A 22,580-nucleotide genomic window follows, 5' to 3' on the forward strand; every position below is an offset into this window, starting at 1 on the left:
CTCTTTATTGCAGTTTGTGATTTTGAATGTTTTCTCTTCATAAGTGTAGAAAATTAGAAAATACATTAAATAAAAAAGAAGCAAATAAAAATGATCTGAGAGCTTGCCTGCAGTAGTACCATTCACATTTTAGAATAGTTTATCTCTACCTTTTTATGCTTGTATATTTGTGTGTAATTATATGTATATGCTTATTTATATATATGTATATAATTTTTATGGTGTAAAACTGTGGTCATGTTACCTACACAACTAGCATTATATATACATACATATATACAAGTGCTTTTTCACTTCATGTTTTTTCGTGAGTATTTTCCAGTTATCAAATAAACTTTGAAAGTATCATTATTAAAATTTTGATAATATTCCATATAAAGGAATGTCCACAATTTATATAACTCTTTTCCTTTTGTTTTGTTTTATGTTTTCAATTTTATACTGTTACAGCAATTCTGCATAAAATACGCTTGTACAAGATTTGGTTCACAACTGATTATCTCCTTAGAATATACTCTGAGAAGAGAATTTATTCTATCAAAATGTAAGAATACCTTTAGGAGTCTTAATGCAAATCATGAAATTGTACTGTGTTTATGTGTATTTAGTACTGGTGGGGAGATTCAGGGAAACTCTCTTTAGGGTAAGGGAGTTCTAACAGGTTACTTAGCTCAGCGTGCAGTTCTTGAATTCATAGTATGCACCAACAGCTCTCTTCGGTGTTGGAGATCATCAGAGATGAAAAAGGCAGTTTTACTCCAATGAGATATAACAGAAAAGTATTGAGCTTCTCTTCTAGTCAAGATGACCTTTTACTAGGAAGACCCACCTTCCCATCCCCCAACACAACCCCCAGTTTAACTCATCTCTTTCCTGTGGAGGCCTTGCTACATTTTGGTTATGCTTTCAGCTTCCTGAATCATTAGACTTGGGTTAGATCTTAATTCTGTCCTGTGTATTCATGGTTAGGTTAATATTTTAAACTTTTGCATCTGTAAAATGAGGGTAATAATACTTATATCACTGTTTTTTGTTAATTTTAAGGGACATTATGTATGCAAAACAGTATAGTGTCTTACACATGATAAACTTGCAATAAATGTCAACTGTTATTATCATGTTTCTATGTTGAAAAGACTGAGTGTCAGTCCAATACTTATTTAGGCCTTGAGCAGTTCTAGAGCTTAATTTTCAATGACAGGTGAAGATCCAAACTAAAGGTAGAATGTAGAAAGAAGTAACACGAGACTGTTCATGTCACAATAAATGGGAAGAATGGAGAGAAACAATGTAAATACTAGGTGCCTTTTATTATTTTGATCTGGCTAGCCATTGTTTTAACTGCTTTACATATATTAATTTTACCCTACAAGTCAGGTACTGATGTTATTTCTATTTTCCAGATGAGAAAATTGAGGCAAAGAGAAATTACATGGTTTGCTCAATAAATTGCAAAGAGAAGTTAATTATGGTGCTTCTCTGCTAGACATTTAGAAACAGAGTCTTTTATCAGTTCTTTCAATAACTCTTCAGCATAGTTACTGAAGTAAATATTATCGTTCTCACTTTATGGATGAAGAAACTAGGACTTAAATAGTATCAGGAAAGTGTCTCTGGTTCCATGACTAGGAAAGATAGATGCATTTGAATACACAGTGGCATGCCACCCAGCCTGTGTGGTTTCCTCTTTCCACAGTACCTCTTACTTTTAGGAATAAACAGTGAATTGTCTTAAGATTTGTATAACTAACATAATTTCTAACAGTACAATATGTATACGTACATTTATATATGTATTTTATATATATGTGTGTATATATATATGTATGTATGTATTTGTTTTCTACCATTCATCCAGTAGACCACAATCTAAAGACAAGAGTATCATAAAGTAAACAAGCAGGTTTTTCTCAATGAACTTTAATTTAAAGAAACATACAACACAATTTGAGGATTTAACATTATTCTAATTTTGAACTTGCTTTAGAGTAGAAACAGACAGATACAATCATTTGACTTTTGACAATTGTATAAAAAAGAATTATAGCTTTTCACCTCTTACAAAGCCAACATTTAAATGAAGACAACAAAATCTGGTTTGAAAGTCTTTATTAGGTCATTCCCCAAAGAATCTTAATTGTAGCAAATGCTCTGCCTGCCAACTGGAAGAGTTTTCCCATTGGAGCTGTGTGTTTATTCTACAATATGGAACATAATTTGAAAAGGAAGTTCAAGGCCTAGCACTGCTATGTGTGACTGGACATATTGAAATCCAATAGGATTGCAGAAGTAAGTGAACAGCAGGTGCTCCATCTGCAGACCCCTCAATATTGAGAATAAACAAGTGAAGTCTCATCTCTCAGTTTCACTCTCCCTGTCAGTTGGAAAATTAATAAGACATATTTTGGAGTGCAGATGAGGTAGCTAGAATGGACTCTAGGCCTTTTCTTTAAGATTAAAATATTAGATAATAGGTTTATTAGATTGAGGTGTACGTTGAGGCTCTAAATGCAAAACCACATTCTCTATCTTTCAAGTAAGCCTAATCAGTTTACCAAACCAAACTGTGTAAGGTTTGTCTATGAAAAGTCAGTCACTAAGTATTGAAACCCCAGGTCAGCAGTCCTTAACAAAATTCCTCTGTGCTGTAGAATGTATTTAACTTCTTCCATCAGAGGCAAGATATGTCAGAAAATAAGCATTTAATACAGATCCACAGGGCTTTACCTGTAATTCCAAACAGCACAATTTTGAAAACAGAGCTTTAAAAAAATGATGTCAAATTTATATAAAATAACAGATCCTAAATGTTCAGTTAGATGAGTTTTGACAACTGTATATACCTGTGCAACTTCCCACACTTTCAAAAAAAGAAGGAAACTATTTCCATTACCCCACAAAGTTTCCTTATCTTGCAGCCTGCTGCCTTTTCTCCATAATCTTCCCAGAAACCATGTCCTAATTCTTCTATCACCACCGATTAGTTTTGCCTGTTGTTGGACTTCACATCAACAAAGTCATATAGCATGTTCTCTTTTGTGCCTGAATTATTTCATTCAAAAACTTTTGAGATTCATCCTTATTGTATCTGAAATATGTTCCCTTTCTCCTGAGTTGCGTTCTATTATGTAAATATAACACACTATGTATATCCTTCTGTTAATGAACGTTTGGGTTGTTGGTTTATGAATAATGTTGGTATGACGATCCTCGTACAAGTCTTTTTTGTGGATATATATTTTTATTTTTCTTGGGTAAATATCTAGGAATGGAATTGCTGGGTCATAAGGTAGATATTTAACTTAACAAGAAAATGCAAAATAGTTTCTAAAGTCACTTTACTCTTTTGTACTCCCACCAGCAAAGTATGAGAATACTAGCTGTTTATATTCCCACCAATATTTGGCATTGTTGGCAAGGTTTTTTGGACTTTAAGTATTCCAGTGGATATGAAATGGTATAACATTGTGGGTTTAATTTATATTTTCTGATGATTAGTGTTGAACATTTTTACAGTGCTTACTGGCCATTCGTACATCCCATTTTATGAAGAGGTTTACAATTAATTTTGCCCTTCTTTGAATAAGAGTTTTAAATTTTTGATTGTTAAAATTCTTTTTTTTAGAATTCCTTATATGTTTTGAATATGAACTTGCTGCCAGATACATGTATTGCAAATATGGTTTTCCCACAACCTGTGGCTTGCCCATTAATTGAAAACTGAACATTTTAAGATACATTTGAATAAATTCATTTAGCAGGAAATCCTAATCTGAAATAACATATAGTCTTTACTTCTGCCACTTAGTATCAATATTCACATGTTTCATTGTAAAAATATTAATTCATTTCATTACAAGGTATTGTGTCAGAACCTACTGGAGGTTTTGCATCATATACGGTATATGTACTGTTTCTGCAATCAGGAATATTTTAAATTTCAAAAACATTCAGTCATAAGAGTTAGGAATTAGGGATGTTATTGGTCTTAACATGTCCTAGGATGGAGATAATGTTACTGGAATGCTGAGTGGGGACAATAGTGGCGAAAGTATTGGCATCTTATATAAATGTACTTCATTTAATTATCATTATTGTAAAAGTTTTTAATGGATGGCATGTAAAACTATAAGGTTTTGGAAGTCATAAACCATGTTTATTTTTAACATTTTTCAGTGTACATCAAGACAAAAGAATTATAGCAAATTAAATTTAGTTAATTAAGTTATAGAAATAAATCAGATTTATTTATTATAGTGATACATAAATAAATAAATAAAATTGATAAATAAAATTGATTTTTCATTGTGAATTATTCAGAGTTGTTTATAAGAGCTTTCACCTCTGACTTGATAATCCTTTATATATTTCCTTACTTTGGTACATTTTGCCTTAGAAACCTATTTCTCAAAAGAAGAGTGTAAATCAAATTTTCAGTTGTAATAACTGAAAAAGATATATATATTAAAGATTTTATTTATTTATTTGTCAGAGAGAGAGCGAGCGAGCGAGCACACAAGCAGGGGGAGCAGCAGGCAGAGGGAGAAGCAGGCAGGGAGCCCGATGCGAGACTTGATCCCAGGACCCCGGGATCATGACCTGAGCTGAAGACAGATGCTTAACTGACTGAGCCACCCAGGCATCCCTGTAAAAATATATTTGACTGACTTTTGGTTTTAGATAATTAGCATTTCATTGCCAGTGAGATGGCAAGGTATGCAAAACCAAGAGCAGTAGTTAGTAAAATTGTAAAATGTGTTTCTGAGTTCTTAATTAGATCAGCAGTTGAGATGTGGGATTAGGTAAAGTTGAGAACCACTTTTTTGTTTCAATTTATTTTTTTGCTTATTTTATTTATTTTATTTTATCTTATCTATCTTATCTTATTTCATTGTGATAATGTACTCTTTAATCCCCATCCCCTATTTCCCTCATCCTCCCTCCCACCTCCCCTCTGGTAACCATCAGTTTGTTCTCTATAGTTAAGAGTCTGTTTCTTGCTTTGTCTCTCTCTTTTTCCCCTTTGCTCATTTGTTTTGTTTTTTTATTTATTTTTAAAGATTTTATTTATTTGACAGAGAGAGAGAGAACGAGAGCAGGAACACAAGCAGGGGGAGTAGGAGAGGGAGAAGCAGGCTTCCCGCCGAGCAATGAGCCCGATGTGGGGCTCTATCCCAGGACCCTGGGATCATGACCTGAGCTGAAGGCAGACGCTTAATGACTGAGCCACCCAGGCACCCCTTGTTTTGTTTTTTAAATTCCACATATGAGTGTGATCATATGGTATTTGCCTTTCTCTGACTGACTTATTTCACTTAGCATAATACTCTCTAGCTCCATCCATGTCATTGCAAATGGCAAGATTTCATTTTTTTTATGGCTGAATAATATTTCAATAAACATATATATTTGTATTTGTATATTTATATAATATATATGTAAATATATATATTTGTATGTAAAATCACCTCTTTATCCATTCATCTATTGATGGACACTTGGGTTGCTTCTATATATCTATATCTTGCCAGTGTGAATAATGCTGCTATAAACATAGGGGTGCATACATTCCTTTGACTTAGTGTTTTTGTATTTTTTGGGTAAATACCCAGTAGTTCAATTACTAGATTGTAGAGTAGTTCTATTTTTAACTTTTTGAGGAAACTTCATACTGTTTTCCACAGTGGCTGTACCATTTGCATTCCCACCAACAATGCAAGAGTGTTCCTTTTCCCCCACATCCTCACCAATACCTGTTTTTCTTGTGTTTTTGATTTTAGTCATTCTGACAGGTGTGAGGTGATATATCATTGTAGTTTTTATTTGCATTTCCCTGGTGATAAGTGATGATGACCATCTTTTCATGTGTCTTTTGGTCATCTGTATGTCTTTGGAGAAATGTCTGTTCATGTCTTCTGCCTATTTTAAGTGGGTTATTTGTTTTTTGGGTGTTGAGTTGTATCAGTTCTTTATATATTTTGGATACTAACCCTTTATTGGATATGTCATTTGCAAATATCTTCTCCCATTCTGTAGGTTGCCTTTTAGTTTTGTTGATTTTTAAAGTTGAGAACTCTTAATTCTGTTATGTTGACATATGTGAATAATTTTGATTATATTAACTACCAAAAAGTGTTTTGGAGAAGTTATGAAAATAATTTATATATTTTTTCTTTTTCAATTTTAATTTATTTCTCACTCAAAAGACCTTTATTGTGTTTGCATGTCCTCTTTTTGGCATGAGAAAACACGTATTTAATACATTTTGTTGAGTTTTGACCATTTCTTTGGGCTGCTTTTGAAAAATAAAATTAAATATATTGATTTTATATCATGATATCCATTTCATGAATTACAAAATAGAAAGTCTTTGACTATTAGGAAATGTTTTACTCTTTCTTACATTTCTTAATTATTAATATTATTTTTAAATATTTATTTATTTTAGAGAGAGAGAGCATGAGCATGCGTGAGAGCATGAGCAGGGGGAAGGGACAGAGGGAGAGAAGCCGACTCCCTGTTGAGCATGGAGATCATGACCTGAGCTGAAATAAAGAAGGAGTCCCACACTTAACCCACTGAGCCAACCAGGCACCGCTCTTAATTATTATTTCTCAGTGTTAAGGAACTTTTAAAAATATTTGTGGGAGAATCGCATAGGTGATTGAAAAGTCATTTACATCTTTAAAGATATTCATATCTAATAAACCTATGTTATTGAGACATCAGATGTTTACAAAAAGATTTTTTTCTCTTACGAACCTTTAATTTAAAATTATATAAATTAGGCATTTTTAAATGGCATCTCCCTTTTTGTTATTTTCTTTACTTTTGTTAAAGATGAACTAACTATAAAAATACATGGTGGGTACACAGCACATTTTAATCCTACATTAATGAATTAGAATAAATTGGAGAATTTCCATTTTTATATACCAGAATTTTAACTGCATATGTACCTACTTGTAAGTCAGAAAGGTAATCGCCAAAGATAGATGGTACTTTACTCTTTTTTTTTATATAGATTTTTTTATTTATTTGAGAGAGAGAATGAGAGAGAGCATGAGAAGGGGAGGGTTAGAGGGAGAAGCAGACTCCCTGCTCAGCAGGGAGCCCAATGTGGGACTCGATCCTGGGACTCCAGGATCATGACCTGCGCTGAATGCAGTCGCTTAACCAACTGAGCCACCCACGTGCCCGATGGTACTTTACTCTTAACTGAAGCATGAAATTATTAGCCAAGAAATATGTAACTCTTCAAAAAACAGAATACTGCTTATAGTCATTGTTTAGGGACTTGATTATATTCCCCCTCAAATACATATGCTATAGCCCTAACCTCTGGTACCTCAGAATGTGACAGTGTGTGGAGATAGGGCCTTTAAAGAGGTAATTAAGTTAGGCCCTTAGCATGTGCCCTAATCCAATCTGACTGATGTCCTTATAACAGATTAGGATATAGGGAGAGATAACAGGGATGCAGGCACATAAAAGGAAAGGCCATGTAAAGAGACAGCAAGACCAACCCTACCCACACCTTGATTTTGGACTTCCAGCCTCCAGAACTGTGAGAGCATAAATTTCTGTTGGTTAAGCCACCTGGTTGATGATATTTTGTCATGGCAGCCCCAGAAAACTCAAGCCAGAAAGGAGAAAATTTAGGCTTGGAAAGGGAAGATGAGAGAAAGAAAAGTAAGTGAAAGAAATAAAGAAAGATAATTCTTTTATCCTGGAAATGGTTTAGTTATATGTCTTTTCATCTCTTTCATTACACTGGTCTTTAAAAAGATAGTGGGGATAGTAGAAATGTTCAGTGGAACTTTCCCACAGCTACAAAGTTCTTACAACAGATCTCTCTTGCTTTCATAGTTTAATGAGGCAAGTTAGAAGTGAGGATGAGTGAAAGAGTTAAGTGTAATAGGGTTTCTCAACATTTGTTGGGCTAGTTTTTATCACCTTAAGGCAGGGCCATAGATGGAGAGCAAGCACACATCCCATGACTTTGTTGTCTAGTAAACATTATCAGACTTCACTCAATACCAGGGGTGTGAGACAAAATATTTTCAATGAACAGTAGAGAAATCACATTGAATTTGCTAATATTATTTTAATGTGCTCATTACATTAAATGTTAGTCACACCATACACTTTAAGACTGTACTGTCCCTTACAGTAGTCACTAGCCACATGTGACTACATAAATTTAAATTTAATTTAATTAAAATTTCATCTCCTCAGTCATACTAGCCGTATTTTGTTGGCTCCTGTGTTGAATAGCAATGATATAGAACATTTCCATCATCATGGAAAGCTCTGTTAGATGGTACTGCTTTAGAAAATAAATTTGACCAACCTTATAGATATAGCAAGCCATATCCATCTGAACTGTTTAGATACCTATATTATATGTAGCTTTCTTATAGTTTTTTTTTTTCTGTCTGTTTTAGAGAACATGATTTCCTTCTGCTTGGGTTAAAACCCAAAACACTAGTTTTAATGTGTACAAAAAATGATATGTCAGCAACTTCTGAGTGGAAGCAAATGGAGTCGGTAGGGGGGGTCCTCTACCTTTTCGTCCTCCCCTAGTGTTAAAAATCGCTTCAGTCGGCGGCATCCAGATTATTGACATGCAGACACCTCCTCTCCGCGTGGGGGCGCCAGAGGGACTGGTGGAATAAATGTTTTAGGCGGTCTCAGTTCCTCTTCCAGCATGTTTGGGGAAACAGAGGATGTGGCACATTCTACCACAACTGCCTGTCTGTCCTGCCCAGTATCCTGACCCCCCCCCACCCCCCCACCAGGGCAAAGACCAAAGCATCAAAGGAAAGCACAAATTCCTCACCACACGTTTAATTGTGCAATCCTACACCTGGGGAATGTTTTCTCTGACCAGGACTGGTGATCAGCTTATGCCCTAAAGCATGAGAAAAGGGTCATTAATTATACAGTGAACTGGGTTTTATAAGGATCCCTTCAGTATGGAAAATAGAATGTAAACTGCTTTTAACCAATGTGTTTGTGTCCTTCCCATTAAAGTGGAACATGGGAGGTTTTATACTGTTTCTTATTTTAAAAAGAAAGAAATATTGACCCCTAATTAAGAATATTGCCAGCAGGCTATATAGAGAAAACAGGGTTAGAATGGAAAGAAGTTGAAATGGAAAGTATATAAGTGTCTTGCTAGGGGCGCGCTATTCTCTTTCTTGTTTTAACTACAAAATACATAAAAGGTGTTAGGGCTTACAGAGCCTTTTTATTGTTTTAAGGCTCTGAAAATGGCCTATGGAGATTTAACCCTCTTCACCCTTAAGAAAACTGTGAGCCTTCCCATCTGAATCAGGAGGAAGGGGAGGAGGCAGGAAGAAAAAGATTACTTGCTGTCACTTAGCATGCCCTACCCCAAAGCTGGAGTGAGTGGCTGCCACTCCGTGGGTATTTCCCCTTTGCAGCCCACAGTGGAGATCAGATACCTATGACTGTAAGGACAGGGGAGAGCTCTCATCCTGCGAGGGGCAGGTCAAGGTATGCTTGATGTCAGCACAGCCCTCAAATCTGCAGAGAGGGTGGGCCGAGGGGGAGACGGACGGATGTCATCTTTGGTAAAGTCCCACCTATTCAAGGAGCTCCCACGGCCTTAATGCTGTCTTTTCCCACCAAGGAAATAGTGTGACTTATGGGGAAATACTTTGGCCTGAAAGCGACAGGCACGGGGTTCTCAATGTTGCCTGTGACAACTGGCTGCAAATTACTTAGCCTTCCTCAACTTTCTCTATTTCTTCCTTTGTAAAACAGGGCCAATGAAATCTGTCCCACCATATTACTCTGAGGAAAAAGAAAACACATGGGGGACACCTGGATGGCTCAGTTGGTTAAGCATCTGCCTTCGGCTTAGGTCGTGATCCCAGGGTCCTGGGATCGAGTCCCGCATCAGGCTCCCTGCTCAGCGGGGAGCCTGCTTCTCCCTCTGCCTGCCACTCTCCCTGCTTGTGCTCTCTCCCTCTCCCTCTCTCTCTGACAAATAAATAAATAAAAAAAATCTAAAAAAAAGAAAAAAAAAAGAAAACACATGGAACTCCCTAGTGCACAGCAGGTGTCAGATCAATGGTGGCTCTTACTGTAGTGACTATTGTATGGGAGCCTTTTCTGAATGGTACCATAGATTCTCAGGATCACCCACACCCAAGTAAAACTTTCCTGTCCCGTCTCATTTACTTAGGGACCCTATGTTCAGCTTTCTCAAATGACAGCTGTGCTGGGGGAAAAAAATTTTTTTGTCAAAAAAATCAAATGTTTAGATTTTCCATCTCAGGGCTTTTCTGTCCTGCACATGCTAAGGAAAGGTCTGCTGTTTCCATACCAATTCTTTCATCTTGGGCTTTCTTTTTTTTTTTTTAAGATTTTATTTTATTTTTTATTTATTTATTTGTCAGAGACACAGAGAGAGAGCACAAGCAAGGAGGAGAGGCAGAGGGAGAGGGGGAAGCAGGCTCCCTGCTGAGCAAGGAGCCCAATGTGGGGCTTGATCCCAGGACCCTGGGATCATGACCTGAGCCGAAGGCAGACGCTTAACCCACTGAGCCACCCAGGTGTCCCCATCTTGGGTTTTGTGCTTTGATATTATAATTAAGGAGGGGCCAAACGGGGACTCCATCTGGTAGTAGGTAGAAGAAAAGGGGAACATGTAGAAAGGCAAGAGTCATGGGCCAGAGTTGGGAGAATTTTGCAGGCAAAGGTTAGGAACATCTATGAGTGCAAGAGAAAGGGATGTGAGAGGAAAGGGGAATTTTAAGAAAGGTTGCAGTGAATAATGTTTTAGAAATGTAAGGAAAAAACGTACTATTTAGAACTTCCTTTCTATTTTCCGGAGTGGTTTTGACTACGCCACCACACTAATGTTAAACACCACAGACATTTCTTAGCAAGGTTTACAGCTTAGCAAATTCTGGTGAACTCATCCATGCAAACAAGTTCATGGAGAATGTACTTTTTGAGTGGCGACCTCTCACCTCACCTGTGGTCACAATGTTCCGATGGATGGGAGGCTTTGTTGCCTAATGCACTGTGTGTCTAGTGTGACTTTATCAGGAGCTAGTTCAGACCAGGAGGAAGGTCCTAAGGAGTTTTACACAATCTGGGTACCCCTGGGATATCTCAAATCAAACTGTGGGAACAGCTTTTTATTCTTGTGTGTGGTATGGAGGAGACAGGAAGGCTTGAGGCTAGCCCATTTTTAAATGTGGGAAATTTTATTGGGAGGCATTAACAGCCACTACTTGTTGCTAGTGCTGCCTTTAGCCTGCACCCAAGAATATCATCTGGTTTAAGAATAAATATCCTTTCCTATTTGCTAAGCATCATTTGTCCCTTTTTCAGTTTGCAGAGATGGGGTGCTCAGAGAATGTGGTGTTCACTCTTGTCCTCAGTTTACGAAATCATGCTGTCACTCCTTTCAGTCATTAAGAATTGTAGGAAAATTTTGAAACATTTAAAAAATCCCAAGTGGGGACATATTAAGACTTTTAGCAGGCCTTAAACACTGAGAAATTCGGGGTGCCTCTCCCACATGCATTAAAAATAAAAATTCTGAATGATAGAAGAAGAATAGGTAATACAACAGAGTTCTTTTTTTTGGGATTACCTTTTTTGATATGTCTAATTTGAATATCAAAATATATTCCTTCTGATATATTCATTGTGGGGTGTCTAGTCTGTTGACAACCTAAGTACAGGTTTAGGCTAACCAGTGGGTAACTTTTTGAATGGTAGCTGACAGGTGAAGTAGATGAGGGATAAAGCCAGCTTTATGGAAACAAGGTACAGTGGCTAAGATAAATGTGTGAGATGGAGCCCTGGATTGCAGAGTCAGACAACTAGTTGGAAGTCATCATAATTTCTAAACTAGATCAGATAATCTAGCTTATTTGCTATTTTGTCTCTCTGGTAGCACAAAGGGATTTTTCTTTATGACAAAGCTCCAAGTTAGTTTCCCCTAATAAGTCTTTTTGGAAGTATCTACCATGATATTACATAAAAATATTTTAAAGCCATTTGATAGTTTTCAATTTTCTCCAAGTTATATTGCCAGAGTCCAGAAAATTGATAAAAATAATCCTTATTAAAATAATAATGTTATTACTATGATAATAGTAATAGTAGCACAAATAGCTAACACTTGCATTGTACTTTACAATTTACAAAGAATGTGATTTCCCAAATATCTTTTCATTTGAACCCTCTATCAGTCATGTGATGTAACAGGAGAGTTATTAAAAGTCCTATAAAAGAGTTAATGAGCAAGCCTCCTCCACATTTTAACAGGGACTTTCTGGAGATAGGATTTCTTGACACCAGAGATCAAAGCATTGTTACTAGCTTATAATCATGATTTTCCCCCCACGGAGCAAGGGATAGGTCCCATTGGCACTATAAAGAACACGTTATAAAATGTACCTATACTCATTTTCACAGTCTTTATTCTTTAAGGCCTAGGATAAATGTTACCTCCTCTATGAAGCCTGCCTCACTGCCCAAGGAACATTCCTTATTCTTTCCCTAGCTGCCAGGGGTACTCAGTGAAAGCTTTTATGTTTTTATGCATCCTTCGTAGATCATGAGTTCTTTCAGGATTATTTTTTCCTCTTTTCTATGACTAGCATGTAATACAGTACTTATAGCACATAGTAGGTGCTCAGTAAATATTTATTGACTGATCCATGAAGTAAACGAGTGAATGTTTGAGACCAGTGATGTGCATTGAAGATAATTCACCAAATCAAGATTTCTAAATTTAGCAAGAATTTATAAACTGGAGGATTAGGAGGAGCCCTTAGAATTTTAACTTAAAATCCCCCTTGGCATTATCAAGTGTAGCTTTACCTCAGCCCCCTGAAAATGGCATCTTTTGAAATATTTCAAAATATAGGTAAGTCTTAAGAGATTTCAGACATGCAGAAAATGACCAGAACATTAGACGTGTCTAGCAGTCTGTAGGAGGATACCTTCCAATTCTGCTCTTCCCATAGACTAAGAAATTCATAAGGTATAGAATGCATTCTGGGTACTCTTTTAAAGGCTTGCAAAAATTCTCAAAGGCAGCAGCTTGTAGGCAAGGCTCCTGGCAACATGCTACTGATTTCTTAAGTATTCAGTTTTGAAAAAAAAAGCTTAAATGTGAAATGCATCTTCTGATCCCGGCTGCTGAAACACAGCAGTTATCATTAGCACTGATAAGCTGCTTGTCAGCACTCTGACTCCACAGTATAGAAAAGCTGCAGGCTTTCCTCCCTGATTAGCACAAGAGCTAGTGAAAGGCTTCAATAGCGACATTTTAGACAGATCTTCAGTAGTTTAAAACACATAATCAACAGAGTTCTTTATGGAAATCCAGTTGAAGTTCATACTTCACACCTTGGTACATTAATAACATTAATTTCACTCAGCCTTTATAATCAGAGAGTCCCACCTACAGACATTTATTTGAAGATGTCTGAGGGCCCACACAAGTAGGAAGGTAATAATACTTCTTCTAAAGAAAACTGCTCCATGGAGAAGGTGGAGATTAGGAAGAGTAATAATTATACCTGAAATGTTAATAACTGGATATCTTTTTCCGAACTCTTGCAAGTATTTACATTTAAAAAGATAAAATTGCTAAAAAAAATTAGAAGAATAAGAGCAGTTTCGGTGAAAAATGGGCAATTTTCTTTTTTGTTGTTGATGTTACAGCCTAGTTTCCTTAGTGATTCTTCTATGTGAGCCTGGAAAACTGAAGGAGACCATTATTATGCAAAGTATTCTGGCACAAATGGCATTACATATCTCATACGATAGGGAATTTCTTGAAAAAAAAAAAAAGAAGAAGAAGAAAGAAAAAGAAAAATGAAGCATTCAGTGTTTGGGGTTTTCATGAAAATTCATTGCTGTGCTTGCCAATATTATCCTGCAGCTGGATGTATGCTACTGCTATACTGTGAGGGGAGAAATTAGAAATTCAAATAGTTTCATATTAAGCTCTTAAATTCAAGTTAAGGAATAATAGAATATAACTTTTAATAAATTTTAACATTTCTCTATTCATAAAGGTCACATAATAAATATCATTCACAGAGATTGGAAGAGTATAGGTAGAAAACGTCAAATGTCTTTTAAAATTATTAGGAGATAGTGTGAGTGAAAATTATAAAAGAGAGCATTGCACATTTTTAAATTCAATATAAAGAAAACAAATGATGCTGTCCCATTAACTAAGCAATGAACTCAGTTACTAAGAACTCCAAATCTATAATATTTGCACTGTGTATCTGTAGCTTCACGCTTGGCCCAAATGAGAATTGGATTTAATTAATGTGAAAAGATAAATGAATCATGTGTATTTCAAAATTTAGAATCAAGACCATACCTGTCTTAAAAGGGAAATGCCTGGAGGGCTGTCAGGTTATGACAGCTTTTCCCTTTGACCTTAGCCAAGGCTAAGCTATTCCTGCCTCAGTCCTGTGTTTCCACCTTCTTTATCCATAAAACTTACTGTCAATCTAGAAAGACTGAAGGAAACATCATTAGGGAACTGGGCTGCTATATGTGTTCAAGTTTCCAATTCCATATACATTATATTCCGAAGCCTCAAAGTGCTTCATAATGTTGTTCTAGTAAGATGGACAATAATCTTTTTAGATTTGTAAATTTTTTGTATTAGGTTTTCATTTTTAATTTCAGTATAGTTAACATACAGTGTTATATCAGTTTCAGGTGTACAATATAGTGATTCAGTGATTCTATACATTACTCAGTGTTCATCATGGTAAGTGTTGTACAAAAATCTTGAAGACAAAAACAAAATAGTCATCAGAAGGCTAGAGAAAGGCAAACTATCTTGATTATTTAAAGCAACTTTTTATTATTGAGAATGTCAAACATATTTGAAAATAGAATAATATAATAAAATCCCTAAACCTATTATACAACTTCAAGAATTATCAACTCTTATACTACACTCTGTTGCCCATAATATATCTACTTTCTCCACAGCCTACAAAATTTTGAATCAAATTTCAAACATCTAATTTCATCTCTTTGTATTTCAGTATATAACTCTAAAAGAACTTACTTATTAATATAATGAAAATATCAATATCCTAGCTAAAAATTGAACAGTATTTTAAAATATTATTCTATATCCGGTAAACATGTAAATTTCTCATTGCCTCATAAATTCCATAAGTGGATTTATTTTACAGTTTATTTGAATCAGGATCCAAATAAGTCCATATGTGGCAATGGATTTTTTGTCTCTTTTAATCTTTGGTTTCCTTCTCCATCTCTATTTCTTTCCCCTTTTATGTCTTGCTTTTGTTGTTGTTGTTGTTGTTAAAGAAAAGCAAGCTGTTTTTATGTACTCGAACAGGTTTCTCTGTCTTCTATATATCCTGAAAATTGGCAGTTGGATCTAGAGTTTTGATCAGATTAGTTCAGGTTTTTTTTCAAGGCAATTTCATAGGTGGGGGAGTGTTCTATCAGAAGGCAAATGATATCTGGTTATCTCCATTTTTTGATGTTAGCAGACACTGATGCTCAGTGCTTAGATGAAGTACTTTCCTAGGGGAGAAAGTGGTGATATTCTACTTCTGTCCTTCATTTATTAGCTGGAATCTGGAATACTATTTACTATAAAGTGAAACTTCATCTGATCTGCTGTTAGGTTACTCAGTGGCACATTAGTATTGGAAAGACAGGATAAATGTTTGATTATTTCTCTTTATTTAAAATTTGTGTGTGTGTGTGTGTGTGTGTTTAGAGGAGAGAGAGGTGGAAGAGGGGCAGAGGGAGAGGGAGAGACAGAATCTTAATCAGGTTCCATGCCCAGCATGGAGCCCCACACTGGGCTTGATCTCATGATCCTGAGCCGAAATCGAGTCAGTCACTTAACTGACTAAGCCATCTAGGCACCCCTGATTATTTCTCTTCATTTACTGATTTCTAAAATATTGAGTTCGGTTCCTTCCATGTTCTGATGATGATCAACAGTATTGCCACTGAAAAGCCTAATTGCAGTCTGAATTTCTTTCTTGCTTGGAATTTTTATTTTTAAGTTCCAGTGATTTTATTAAACATTTTTTTTGGTGAATTAGTTTTTTATTGCTGCTGTAACAAAATACCACAAACTGAATGGCTTAAAACAATACAAGTTTGTCATCTTACAGGTCTCTAGGTCAGATGTTTAAAATGGGTCTCACTGGGATCAAATCAAGGTATCCGCGAAGATGCATTTCTTTCTGGGGGCTCTAAAGGAGAATCTACTTCCTTGTCTTTTCTTGGTTTATGGAGCCCTTCCTTCATCTCCAAAGCCAGCGTTATCATATCTCCCTCTGATCCTCTTTAGTACTCGCATCTCCCTCTGACCAGAGTCAGGAAATATTCTTCTCTTTTAAGGAATCATGTGGTTAGATTGGACCCACTCAGATAATAAGGATTATCTCATCTCAGGTCCTTAACCTTAACCACACCTGCAAAGTCCCTTTGTCATGCGAGGTAGAGCATTCACAGTTCTGAGGATCAGGGTGCAGACATTTTGGAGGGGGGCCATTATTCTGTCTACCACTCTTGATATTGTTTGTCCTGGGTCAATTTCCCATGAACACAGTGGATCATTTCAATATGAAGTTTCAAACCTTATCCTTATGTTTGAAACATTTTCTTGAATTATAGGTTTTTTGTTTGTGAAGTTGTTCTATTACATTGCTTTACTTTTCTAGGGACTTCTATTATGTATGCTGGAGCTTCTTTACCAGCTTCTAATTTATCAGTTTTATAATTTATTTTTCTTTATTTCTCTTTTATTTTATTTTATTTTATTTTTTCTAGTTCCCTGAAGTCATTATGTTTTGGGTTTATTTGCTCTTGTGTTTCTTCTGGTTTAGTCTTTATTTTTGAATGCTTTTTTCTTTTATTTTTAATTCTCTTCTGGGTTGTTTTACAGTATATATTTTTTTAGAACAGCTTTAGATTAACAAAAATTGAACAGATAGGTACAGAGAAGTCCCATATGCTCCCCATCCCACAACACAGTTTCTCCTTTTATTAGCATCATGCATAGTGCGGTGTATCTATTAAATTAGTTAACCAATATTGATATATTATGATTAATATCCATAATTTACATTAAGTTTTTCTTTGTGTTCTATATGTCTTTGGGTTTTAACAACTGCGTAATATCATATATCCTCCATTATAATATCCTACAGAGTAGTTTCACTGTCCTAAAAATCCCCTATGAACTGGTGTTTCACCTATTCATCCCTCATTCCCTCCCCTAAGTCTCTGGAAATACTATTCGTCTTTTTACTTTATAATTTTGCTTTCACCAAAATGTCACATAGTTGGAATTGAAGAGTATGTAGTCTTTTCAAATAACTTTGTTCACATAATAATATGCATTTAAAGTTCCTCCATGTGTTTTTATGGCTTCATAGCTCTTTTTATCATTGAGTAATATTCCATTGTACAGATACACCACAGTTTGTTTATCCATTTGCCTACTGAAGGACCTCTTGGCTGCTTCCAGTTTTTGATAACTATAAATAAGCTAAGCCTGCTATAAACATTCAGGTACAGGCTTTTGTGTGTACAGATTTCAACTCCACTGAATAAATACTTAGCAGTACTATTGCTAGGCAATAAAATTATATTTAGCTTTCCAAAAAACTGCAGTCTTCCAGAGTGACAGTACCAGTGTGCATTGCACCAGCACTGATGAGAGTTCCCGATGTTATGCATCATCTCCCCATTTTCAGTTTTTTTGATTTTAGCCATTCTAATAGGTGTGTATTAGTACCTCATTGTTTGATTTGAAATTCTCTAATAGCATATGATGTTGAACATCTTTTCTTATGCATGTTTATCATCCATACCTCTTTGGTGTGGTGTCTGTCTAGTTCTTTTGCCCATTGCTCATTTGGATTGTTTGGGTTTCTTATTGTTGAATGTTGAGAGTTTCTGTACATTTTGGATGTAAGTACTTTTTCATGTGTATGTTTTGCAAATACTTTCACCCATTTTGTGGCTTGTCTTTTTATTTTCTTAAGAATGTCTTTAAGTAGAGCAGAAGTTTTTAATTTTGATAAAGTACAAAATATCAACTTTTTTCAAGAAAAAGCTTTCGGTCTGTGTGTAAAAACTTAATTGCTATCCAAGGTCATCTAGATTTTTCCGGTGTTATTTTCTAGAAGTTATAGTTTTGTCTTTCACGTCTAAGTCTATGATATATTTTGAGTTAATTTTTGTGAAAGGTGTAGGTTCTGTCTACGTTCTTTTTTTTTTTGTACGTGTCCAATTGTTCCAGCACCATTTGTTGAAAAGACTATCCTTTCTCCATTGAATTGCTTTTGCTCCTTTGTCAAAGATCAGTTTATATGACTATACTTTATGACTATATTTGTATAAGTCTATTTATGGACTCTCTATTCTGTTCCACTGATTTGTTTGTCTATTCTTTTGCAAATACTATGCCATCTTGATTAATTTAGCTTTATAGTAAGTCTTGAAATCAATTCTCCAATTTTTTTTTCAACATTGTTTTGATTATTCTGGGAATTTTTCTTTTCCATATAAACTTCAGAATTAGTTTGTCAGTATCCACAAAATGAGATTTTGATTGGAATTATTTAGGATCTACAGATAAAATTGGAAAGAATTGACATCCTAATGATATTAAGTTTTTCTACCAATGAAGATGGAAGATTTCTCCATTTGTTTAGATTTCTTTGATTTATATTAGAGTTTTATAGTTTTCCTCACATAGATCTGTACATGTATTGTTAGGTTCATACCTAAGTAGATCATTATGTTTACAATAATTAAATAATGTTGTGATTTACTTTTTTTTTTGAGAGAGAGAGAGAGAGCATGTGAGGAGGGTGAGAAGCAGAGACAGAGGGAGAGAAAGAATCTTAAGCAGGCTCCATACTGGGTGTGGAACCCAACGTGGGGCTCAGTCTCATGACCCTGAGATCATGACCTGAGCCCAAATCAAGAGTTGGATGCTTAACTGACTAACCCACCCAAGTGCCCCTAAATAATATTGTGATTTACGTGTCAAATTCCAATTGTTTATTGCTGGTATATAAGAAAGAAATTCACTTTTGTATATTAACCATATGTCCTGCAACTTTTATATAATTGCTTATTAGTTCAAAGAGGGTTGGTTTTTTTTTATTATTCTTTGGCTTTTTCTTCATAGAACAATCATGTCATCTGCAAAGACAGTTTTATGTCTTCCTTTCCAATGTGTATACCTTTTATTTTCTTTACGTCATATTGCATTAGCTAGGACTTCTCATATGATGTTGAATGGAAGTGGTGAGAGGGGTCATCTTTCTTTGTCTTATTCTCAAACTTAGGGGAAAAGCATCTAATTTATCACCATCAAGTATGATGTTAGTTATAGGTTATTTGCAGATGGTCTTGAACAAGTTGAGGAAGTGCTCCTCTATTCCCATCTGGCTCGGAGTTTTTATCATGAACTCGTGTTGGGTTTTGTCAAATTTTTTTTTAACCTATTGATATGATTATGAGTTTTCTTCTTTAGCCATCAATGTGATGGATTAAATTAGCTGATTTATGAGTTTTGAACCAGCTTTGCATACCTGGAATAAGTCTCATTTGGTCATGCTGTATAATTACTTTTATATATCATTTGATTCAATTCATTAATATTTTGTTGAGGATTTTCACAGCTACATTCATGAGAGACTGGCCTTTTGTTTTTCCTTTCTCATAATGTCTTGACTTGGTTTGGGTATTTTGGTAATGCTGGCTTCACATAATGAGTTAGGAAGTAATCCCTTTATTTCCATCTTCTGGAAGTTATTATAGGGAATTGATGTCATTTCTTTCTTAAATGTTTGGTAGAAGTCATCAGTGAAACCATCTGGGCCTGGTACTTTCTTTTTGGAAGGTTATTAATTCTTGATTTAGTTTCTTTCATAGATATAGACATATTCAGATTATCTATTTTTTCTTTGTAAGTTGAAGTAGCTTGTGCCTCCCAAAGATAGGTCCATTTCACCTAAGTTATCAAATTTGTGGGCACAAAGTTGTACACAATATTCCTTTAGTATTCTTTTTTTTTTTTTTAAAGATTTTATTTATTTATTTGACAGAGAGAGACACAGCGAGAGAGGGAACACAAGCAGGGGGAGTGGGAGAGGGAGAAGCAGGCTTCCCGTGGAGCAGGGAGCCCGATGTGCGGCTCGATCCCAGGACCCTGGGATCACAACCTGAGCCGAAGGCAGACGCTTAACAACTGAGCCACCCAGGTGCCCCTCCTTTAGTATTCTTTTAGTGTCCCTAGAACCAATAATGATATCCTCTCTTTCATTTCTGATTTTTATAATTTATATATTCTCTCTATTTAGTCTGGCTAGAGGTTTATAGATTTTATTAACTTTTCAAAGTACCAGCTTTTGGTTTAGTTGATTTTCTCTATTGATTTCCTGTTTTCAATTTCATTGATTTTTGCTCTAAAAATATTGTTTCTTTTCTGCTTGCTTAGGTTTATATTGCTTTTGTTATTCTAGTTTCCTAAGATGGAGGTTTATATTATTGATTTTAGATTTATCTTCTTTTGTAACTTATGCATTCAGTGCCATTAATTTTTCTCTAAGCACTGATATCACTGCATATCATAAATTTAGATGCTTTATTTTCATTTTTAATTAGCTCAAAATATTTTTAAAAATTTTAGACTTCTTTTCCTACCCATGTGTTATTTAGAAGTGTGTTGTTTAATCTCTAAATATTTTGGGATTTTCCAAATATGTTTCTGTTATTGTTTTCTAGTTTAATTCCATTGTGGTCTGAGAGCATCCTTTACATTATTTCTATTAATTTTATTTTGTTAAGGTATTTTTTTATGACCCAGAATGTGGTCTATCTTGGTGAATGTTTCATGTGATCTTGAGAAGAAGGTATATTCTACTGTTGTTGGGTCCAATTGCTTGATGGTGCTGTTAAAGTCAACTATATCCTTAATGATTTTCTTCTTACTGGATCTATCAAAATTGAAAGAAGGGTATTGAAGACTCCAACTACAATTAATAAATTTGTCTATTTCTCCTTGAAGTTCTATTAGTTTTTGTTTAATGTATTTGGTGCTCTGTAATTAGGTATATACTTGGCTAGGATTGTTATGTCCTCTTCGAGAATTGACCCTTTTAACATTTTGTAATGCCTCTCATTATCCTTAATACTTTTCCTTGTTCTGAAGTTGCTTTATCTGAAATTAATATGGCTATTGCAGCTTTCTTTTGATTAGTGTTAGCATGGTATATCTTTCTTTATCCCTTTCATTTAAGCTATCTCTGTGTTTATATTTAAAGTGGATTTCTTTTAGAAAATATATACTTTTGGGGCACCTGGGTGGCTCAGTCGGTTAAGTGTCCAACTCTTGATTTTGGCTCAGGTCACGATCTCAGGGTTGTGGGATTGAGCCCTGCATTCGGCTTCATGCTCAGCACAGAGTCTGCTTGTTCCTCTCCCTCTGCTCCACCCTCCCCTCACATCCTCTCTCTCTCTCTCTCTCTCTCTCACAAATAAATAGATAAATAAATATAAATAAAATCTTTAAAAAAAGAAAATATATACTTTTTAAAATTCACTCTGATAGTGTCTGTCTTTTAATTAGTGTATTGGAGCCATTCTCATTTAAAGTTATTATTGGTATAGTTGGATTGATATCTACCATATTTGTAGTGATTTTCTATTCATTGTTTTTGTCCTTTTTTTTTTCTTTGTCTTTCTCTCATTGTTTTCTTTCTCTAGTGTTATTTGAACATTTAATATAATTCCATTCTCTCTTCTCTTAGCATTGTAATTATACTTCTTTTAATTTTTTTAAATGTTGCCCCAGAGTTTGTAATATACATTTATAAGTAATCTAAACTTACTTTCTAAAAACACTCATGCTTCACAGGTAGTGTAGGTACTTTATAATTGAGTATTCCTAATCCCCGCTACCATTCCTTATAACATTGCTATCATTACTTATCCATATACTGTAATCACCCAGTACATTGTTCTTCTTCTTATTTTGAACAAATTGTTATCTTTTAGATCAATTAAGAAAGAATAAGAAAATTTTGTTTTACCTTTATTTGGTCTTTTCCTAATGTTCTTCCTTTCTTAATGGTGATCTGAGTTTCTGACATTTATCTTTTTACTTCTCTCTGAAGAACTTCTTTTATTTCTTGCAAGGCACATTTCACTCTACTTTCTTGTTCCTTGCATAGTTTCTGATGAGAAGTCTGATGCAATTATTATCTTTGTCCTGTATAAGTGTATTAGTCTATTAGGGCTGCAATAACAAAATATCACACACTAGGTGGTTTTAATAACAGAAATTTATTTTCTCACAAGCCTGGAAGTTAGAAGTCTAAGATCAAGGTGTTGGCAGGTTTGAGATTTTCTGAAGCCTATCTCTTTGGCTTACAGATGGCCATTTTCTTGCTGTGTCACCAGAAGGCCTTTCCTTTCTGCATCTGCATCCCTGGTGTCTCCCTTTTTCTTGTTCTACAGGCACCAGTCATATT

This window comes from Neomonachus schauinslandi, chromosome 6, assembly GCF_002201575.2.
Source record: "Neomonachus schauinslandi chromosome 6, ASM220157v2, whole genome shotgun sequence".
NCBI classification, from domain to species: Eukaryota; Metazoa; Chordata; class Mammalia; order Carnivora; family Phocidae; genus Neomonachus; species Neomonachus schauinslandi.